Source organism: Charadrius vociferus, unplaced genomic scaffold (genome assembly GCF_000708025.1).
Source record: "Charadrius vociferus isolate BGI_N301 unplaced genomic scaffold, ASM70802v2 scaffold1528, whole genome shotgun sequence".
Taxonomy (NCBI): Eukaryota; Metazoa; Chordata; class Aves; order Charadriiformes; family Charadriidae; genus Charadrius; species Charadrius vociferus.
This window is the reverse complement of record NW_009649849.1, coordinates 191,698-199,806: the sequence shown is the minus strand read 5'-3', so window position 1 is coordinate 199,806 and position 8,109 is coordinate 191,698. Positions and strand designations below refer to the sequence as shown.

General features: G+C 45.0%; 1 protein-coding gene across 1 annotated transcript in view; it reads right to left on the bottom strand.

Annotated features, from left to right (window-relative positions):
* Positions 1 to 8,109, bottom strand: part of SGPL1 (sphingosine-1-phosphate lyase 1) — a 32,999-nt gene that overhangs the window by 22,648 nt on the left and 2,242 nt on the right. The gene's annotated exons all lie outside the window — the stretch shown is intronic.

Below are 8,109 nucleotides of genomic sequence, written 5' to 3'. Positions count from 1 at the left end.
CGGGGTGGGGGTGTTGTTGCATGTTGCAGACAACCGCTTGTGCACTTTACTTTTTTCCTCCCCTTTTAACCTACTGTCAAGCCTACTTTTCCCCAGTTTTGCTGGAGAGTTTTCGGGGGGCATCTTCAGCACTACAAAGCTTCACCCTCCAAACAACAGAGAAAACGCACAGGGCTTCTCAAAAGATTGGTTAATAAACCTTGGAAGGAATACATCCTTGATACCCATGCTATCATACTCTGGGTGGATTTAGAGCAGCTTGCAAAGACTGATATAAATAAACCACTAAATTAAAAGCTGGTAAAACTTCCTATCTCAGAACCCTTTACAGATCTCACTTTGGGGTCAAGTCAACAACAGGAGCAGCATTTAATTTTCTTTTAGGTCACACTTAGGGGTAAGATGTCATTTCAATACAATTGGAGAGGCTACAAACAGCTTTAAAAAAGCCAGGTTCTCCCAAATAATCAATGGGAAAAGGCAAGATTCCTTACCAAAAAAAAAAACCCACAAATGAATATTCACTCCTTTGAAAACCAGTAAAATGATTATAATGCAGCAGAGTTTAAAAATATTTAAGCAACCCAAACATAAAGCTAAAAAATTCCAGCAAAACAACAGCATCAACCCATCACAGAGGACTAACATCACCCACATCCCAGCACAGGCTGAAGGACACGGACTGAACTGAGCAAAACCAGGTCTCCTCATAAGGAGCAGCACTCAGCTAGGAGAAGTCAAATTAGCACTCATCCACTTGGCAAAAGGCAATTTAAAAATACACCAGCTACTTCAGCCTTGAAAACAAGACAGCCGCATAAACCACTGCAATTAAGCCCCATCCTAGCTAATACCCAGTCCTCCAATCCAGGCACCACAAAGCTGATTTAACCCTAGAATTTAAGGGAAGAGCTACTTTTTTCAACTAACCAGAGGTGCTACTTAAGTTTCATTGAGTTTGCACAATCTTCTCTTGAAAAATCCCTGGAAAGGCGTGTTTACCCAACAACAGCGACTAGGGTTCACTGCCTTGGAGCTAATGCCAGGATATATCATCAAGTTTTGGAATTGCACTTAAAGGATGGAAACAGAGCCACTAATGTGCTAGTGTCTCAATAGCTGTTCTCAAGTGATGGCAAGAAAATGCAGCAGCATCAAATTAAGAGGGTTGTGATTTTTTTCATGAGGATGGAGGACAGAATCACAGAATGGTAAAAGTGAGAAGGGAACTTGAAGACCATCCAGATTCCAAGCCCCCTGCCCTGGGCAGGGACACCTCCCACCAGACCAGGTTGCTCCAAGCCCCGTCCAACCTGGCCTTGAACACCTCCAGGGATGGGGCAGCCACAGCTTCTTGGGGCACCCTGGCCAGGGGCTCACCATCCTCAGAGTGAAAAATTTCTTCCTCATATCTAATCCAAGTCTCTCGTCTTTCAGTTTAAAGTCATTGCCACTCATCTATCAGTACATTCCCCGATCAAGAGTCCCTCCCCAGCTTTTCTGTAGCCCCTTTAGGGACTGGAAGGGGCTCTAAGGTCCCCACAGAGCCTTCTCTTCTTCAGGCTGAACAACCCCCACTCTCTCAGCCTGTCCTCTAGGAGAGGTGCTCCAGCCCTCGGAGCATCTCCATGGCCTTCTCTGGACCTCCTCCAACAGGTCCATGTCCTTCTTATGTTGAGGTGCCCAGAGCTGGACACAGTACTCCAACGTGGGGTCTCACCAGAGCAGCGTAGAGGGCCACAATCACCTCCCTTGACCTGCTGGCCATGCTTCTTCTGATGCAGCCCAGGATACTGTAAGCCATAAGCCCAAAATCAAAACAGAACACAACCTTCTAGACAGCAGTCACTTTAGTCAATAGCCAAGCTAAAATAAACGAACATGGCAAGAGATTGATCTCACTCTTAGAATAAGCTCTGGTCAGAAGACCCTAGCCAACTGCACGTTTTTTTTGTCAAATCACACACTCCCCACTGCATTCTGCAGCACATTGGCTCTCCCTCCACTGGGATGGGAACAAAAATAAGTCAGTTTTCCTAGACAACAAATACCAGTGGCAAATCTTGCATCTTATCACAGGCATAAGCAAACCCTCAGAGAAAAGCCCTTCTGCCCTCTCTTTTCCAAGAGCCCATCAAACCGGTGTTCTGGTCTGTAAACTCAGGCTGCCTGACTCTGAACTTCACGCGATCCCAAGCACAGTGCAGCTGGAAGGTCCGAGCTGCACAACACCACAGGAACCCCAGCGTGCTGCTGCACAAAAGCATATTCTCAACCGCATTACCAGCAAAAAAGGCTCAGGTGCTTAACAAAGACATCACGGATGACTGAGCAACATCCTTTCTGGTCTTAGCCTACCACTTATACAAGGCACTGTGCCTCTGCCTCAGCTCACTTTACCATTACTCAGATGCAACAGAAAATATTTTACCTTTTAAGTTTACCCCAAGCTAGAAACATGCATGCCAGCACTGATACATAGTAACTCAATGGTACACCCAAGTTTTGAACAAGTAAGAGATTTTCATTATGTTAATTCTAAGCTATTGAAGAATTTCTTCCCCTTTCTTGCTTGAAAAAAAAAAAAAATCTGTGATCACTCCACAAAGAATACAGTTTGACAGGGTAAAGTTTTCTCTTTATTTCTCCCTTTCTCCTTCTTCAGTCATTTCATACTTAGAAGAGTTTGAAGGATGAAATTGATCAATTTAGGAGGATACTAAAGAGAGATTAAAAAGAAAAACACAGTGAAAACTGGCATGGGAGATGAGCTAGCAATGAAATAACATCTCTCAGCTCCCTGGCTATCTACACACTCAGCGTTTTTAAAGGGCCTCTTAGCCCCAAAGTATCCAGCAAGATATGAGAGGCCTCTACTTTCTGAATTACTAACTTAATCCCAGAGAAACTAGAGGGCATTTAGAAGGTTGTATTCGAATATACTCTTTTTATTACACCCAACAATGCGTGATTGCAGCCTCACTGCCGCGGCCCTACACCGCTTCCTTATTTTAGGGGGAGGCAGCAGGGGTAATAAAGATATTGCCTACATTCAAGCCAAGTCATTTGAAACCCTTCCCCTGCAGCCCTGAAGGAGCTGCTCATAACAGAGTAAAAAACACAGGTTTTTTTCTTTCAATCAACCTCAGCCAAAAGAAGTGTTCCTCACATGCAATAAGGGATGCACTTCCAGCTTTGCAGGATTATAGCATCCATTCACCCCTGCTATTACTGTTTCCCCAGCTGGACTAAAGACAACAACAAGCTGGCCTGATTTTAAGCCAATCTACAGGAGAGAATTTCATGGAAGACAATAACCTGCTTATTTGTGAACGTATTAAAAAAGTTTCCTTTCCCATTACAGGAGAGTAGATAAGCTGGTTTTATTTCCTTAAGAGAACCTTCCCCCTACAAAAGCTTCAGAAGACACAGGATTATTTTAGAAGCAGTTTAAAGGCCTGACTTATGAGCACACAGAAAAGCATGGGGGAAAATCTCCACTGGAGGATTTGGTTTTAATTCTCAGAGCATTAAGACAGACCCAGGTATCCGATAAAATACTAATTGCTATCATTAGGACTTGCAGTGTTCATTTGTACCGATATTAATGCACTCAGCAACCCAAGCAGTTTACATATTGAATTTTTAGCTCCACGGATTAGGGATACATCCTTAGTACTTTATTTCTAAAAGCCATTAGCTAGCTGAGCTGGTTCCAGGGATAGCACTTATGCCACTACAAAAGAGAACAAATTAACTGCAGTAATGCTCTTCCGTCCCAGATGATAGAAAAGAAATTGGGAGGGGGGGAATGCCAAAGCTAACGAGAGCAGATTTTGCAGTTTTGCCAGAACAGCATTTCCTCGGCTGTGAGTTTTAGGGCTCAAATAAGCCTTTAAAAAAAAAAAAAAAAAAAGGAGAGAGAGAGAGAAACAGAAAAGCAATAAACTGGAGGACCTCACACTTTTGTTGCAAGTGCCTCCTGTTTCTGACACTGTAAAGTGGAAGCACCGCTAAAGTTTACCTGTGGGAAGAGTAGAAAAAAAGGTTTTATCAGCAGAATCTTCTTTCCCCCAGGAGAGCATTTAAAGTGGGTCTGAGAATAAAAGTAGCTTTTAAAGGCAAGTCTATTTTAAGCAATAGCATGAGTCTTAGGCTGGCTGTATGATTAGCAACTGCTAAGATCAAACTACATCCTCAACTTTCACCTGAATCCACACATTTTCCCAAACCAGGGACCCTCTGACCACCTCCCTGCGCCCGAACCTTAACATTGGCGTTTGCCATTTGTCTTTCATCACTTCAACAGAGCTGACAAACGAGGCGGCATGTCACACAAGTCAGCACATAGTAAATCAAGGCAGAGGGAGATTGCTCATAGTGACTGCACGAGCTAGGTCAACTCTGATTAGGGTAACGCACGGAATACAGGTATTGCCACTGTAATTAAGGCCTGTGCTCCCATGCAATAAGTTTTTCCCAGGAGAAGGCTTCCTGGCTGAAAATGAACCGGACAAAACCAGCAACGACGCAGCAGCTTCGTTTATTTATTCTGCTCCTAAAAATTAGAAGGAAGACTTCAATTAGCAGCGCCTTAGCTAACACCTTCCTGCCAGTACAGGCTCTGGCCACAAAAGGCGCGTCTGACCGGCATAACTACGCAGCATAACTGGCCTAGCCGCAGGTAAGTACAGGACTCGCAGCCTTCAGCCAGCCAGCTTCCTACCGGAGAGCCAGGGAACGGGATTGAGCAACCTCAGCCTCAGAGGGTGCTAGTTGCTGCATGTGGCAGCAGTGTTTTGATTCGCGCCCCAGTAATGAATCTGCTCCTCTGTCCCTCCCTGCCACCCCCAGCGTGACAAATAGCTTTACATAAGCACCAGGCAGAGAATATTTGTTAGTCAGCTCCTAATCATAGCTCGAGGTTTGAACTGTGTGCTGCCCCCCTCACCAAAGGATGTGGACACACAAGAGTGATACCAGACACAGGATCTCTCAGAAAAGCAGCATCATGAACCTTCAGACGTATGGGCTGAATTATGAGAAAGAAAAACACATTCAGGTCATACTCATCTTACCACAGCCCCCTGGTACCACCAGCTTCTGCGTTGCATTTATTTCTGCCATACTGAAACCTTTTTCTTCTTTTCCAGAGGGATGGCAAATTATTTTTTCTTTTTGCCATACACAGTGTATGTACTATCCCACCAGCCCTGAGAGTTCAAGGGGAGCAGCTAGACAATAGCTAATTATAGCTTCAATACAAAAACAAACAAGGCAGCAACTCAGAGTAAAACCAGCAGCATCCTAGCTTCCACTGCAGAGAAGGAACATAAAGCTATCAAAACAACACAGAAAAAGGCTGATTTGATGCTCAGAAAACGTGTAGTTTTACAACAGTCCAAAGGACTCCAAAATTAGGTGCTATTTCAAATTTCATTTAACCCAAAACATGCACAAGATGTTGTTACTTATTGTTCACTTTGCTCACTACAAACCAACCAATTTATAAGAGCAAAGTTTCCGCAAACATCTAGGCATGCTCCAGGTAGCACAGATCTCAAATCTCACAGGAGACATGATTCACTCGATAGACGCCCTACATGAACCCATTACAGATCTCCTTATGGGTCACCGGCTCCAAGAAGGTGCAGTTTCTGCAAGAAAACGTCCTCTCCCAGCATCCACGATAAATAGGATAAAAGCAGTGCTTAGTTCCCTGTGTGCTGGCACTCATCTGGACACATTTGTTCATTCCTCCACTCAGCATCCTCGCAGATGCTGATCGGGCAGTCTGCATGCCTTCTGGAGAAGAAAACGGGTATTTGTTTGAAACATTTTGTTAGTAGTTCAGTGCCACGCAGAGGTACACACAGCATTAAAAGAAAGTTTTGGTGGGAGCTGTCTTAAAGCAGACAATAGCATGGCAATTGTTCTGGCAACGGGCACCCGCAAACAAAGGCGGCACCAAGACCTGGCACAGCTTCCTAGGAGGGTTATGCAAGCCTCCGACAAAACCCTTAGCATCAGCACAAACTGAATGTCGCTATTATACATTAAGGGCCTTGTTCTCGGGCAACTTTGACCGCAGCACAGGATCCTCAAAGACTATCTTATCGACACCAATGCGCAAAACCCTTTGGCCCCTGGTGATATCTGATCACATGCCCTTCCCAACACGTGGCACGGATGGACCTTGATGAGCTAGGAGGGGCAAAGGAAACGGAAATGCTCAGAACAAAAGGACTTCCAAGCAACTTTCAGCTGCAAATTTCTAGGAAACGCAAATCTTTCCAAAAGAGAAGAAAGCCAGTCATATCACAGTCACAACAGCCCAATGCAAAGAGACCGACACACCTGCCCCTACAACATCAATCAACAGAAGCCAAATCTCAGTTACACATTGCACTTTAAGGACTGTACTAATAGGTACTTCAAAGCACCTATCACTACTCTAACAAGTGAACTACTCTAACAAGTAAAGGGCCATAGCCATTTAGCCAGAACACAAAGATTTCAGTACTAAATACTCCAGAAGGAAGGCCTGCTAATACTTGAAAAGGAGTATCTTTGACTACCTGGGACACAGGGAACGAGAAGAATAGTTGTAGGTCAAAAACCAGAGTGTGAACAGATCAGGCCTTCTAAAACAACCCTCACTGCCCATCAGGGTCTGTGGTGGCAGACAGCTGGTGCAAGAGGAGATCAGATTGAAACTATGCCTTTTTATTGCCAGAACTGTGTGTTTGGCAGAAAAGACAAGCAGCACCTCAAAATCCTTATTTACAGAAATGGGCTCTACTGAATCCCTTTTGCCAAGACAGTCATAGCAAGGTTTTGATCACTGCCACACCAGTCAAACCACACGCACACAATAAATGCTGTGATTAGGTTTATCTTAACACCACCAGACAGTGGAAATATGTGCTGGAGAAATCAACGGCAAGGGAGCAAGGCACCATCTCAGCAGACCCTCCTCTGCTCAGGTCAGCAATTCATCTATGACTTTTAAGGGTAGTGAGAGGGTGGAAAACTCTTAGTAGGCTGGAAGTGTGCAGTAAATGGGAGAAGCAAGATTTTTCTTCACCTATGTAAGAAAATTTCCAGTGCTTTGCAATCCCTTTTGCTAAGGTCATGGGAAAGATCGCACAGGAAAACCACAATTTAGGAAAAATGCTATGTATCAGTGTTTCTCCAGAGCAAGCTTCAGCCCCTGAGTACACAGCCAACTTCATTAGCTTTCCAGAAGCCAGGAACCCTGTACAATAGCTGCTGTTGAGCCTAACAAATAAAATAGCAAACCTGCACAGGTCTTCCAGACTCAGTAAGTAACCGTATTCTCTGCAAAACCCTTGGCACAAGAGACTAAGGTGAGAACAGCCTGACCGCACAGCACGCTTCCAGAAACCCCAGGCCAGTCTAGACCACACCATGCACAAGGTGCACAGTGTTTACTCGGTTCCAAAAGACTTAACTTCTGGCAGCTGAAAGCAACTGAAACACAAGCCATGCAAGCTCTCCATGCTGTCCCAGGCTACGTGCACTGATAGATGAAAGGCATGCCATGGGCTTTGCCTTTGTCCCGCACACGGGACATGGTGACACACTGGCTGGGCACAGCTCCACACCAGAGTGGGAAAACGAAGCAGCGAAGAGGGTTTGGGCATGGACAGCCGCTCCCCGTGACCCAGTGGGAAAAGGCAGTCAGCCAAAGATGATGCTCTTTCATCAACAGTAGTAGCAGCCATGATTTCAGGCACCTTTCTGGGGGGTGGAGGGAAAAAAAAAAAAAGCTAGCACCCCTTTCAGGTTTGAGGACTCCGAAAATTCATGCCATTACCACTGCATGCCAGAGCCGGCTGTATTCCAAGCAATCCCGGGTGCGACCCAAGAGTTGGCTTCTCTACTACTTCTAGCCAAAACAATAACAATAAATAAATAAATAAGCAGGCTCTACTAGTAGCCAGACAACTTCTAGCAGAGCTCAGGCACCCTGAAGCAAGGGGGGAACACCATTTTTCTCCCTTTCACCCCGCTGACACACCACACACCCCCACACACCCCCCCCCAGAGACAGCCCAAAAAAAAAAAAAAAAAAAAAAAACACCC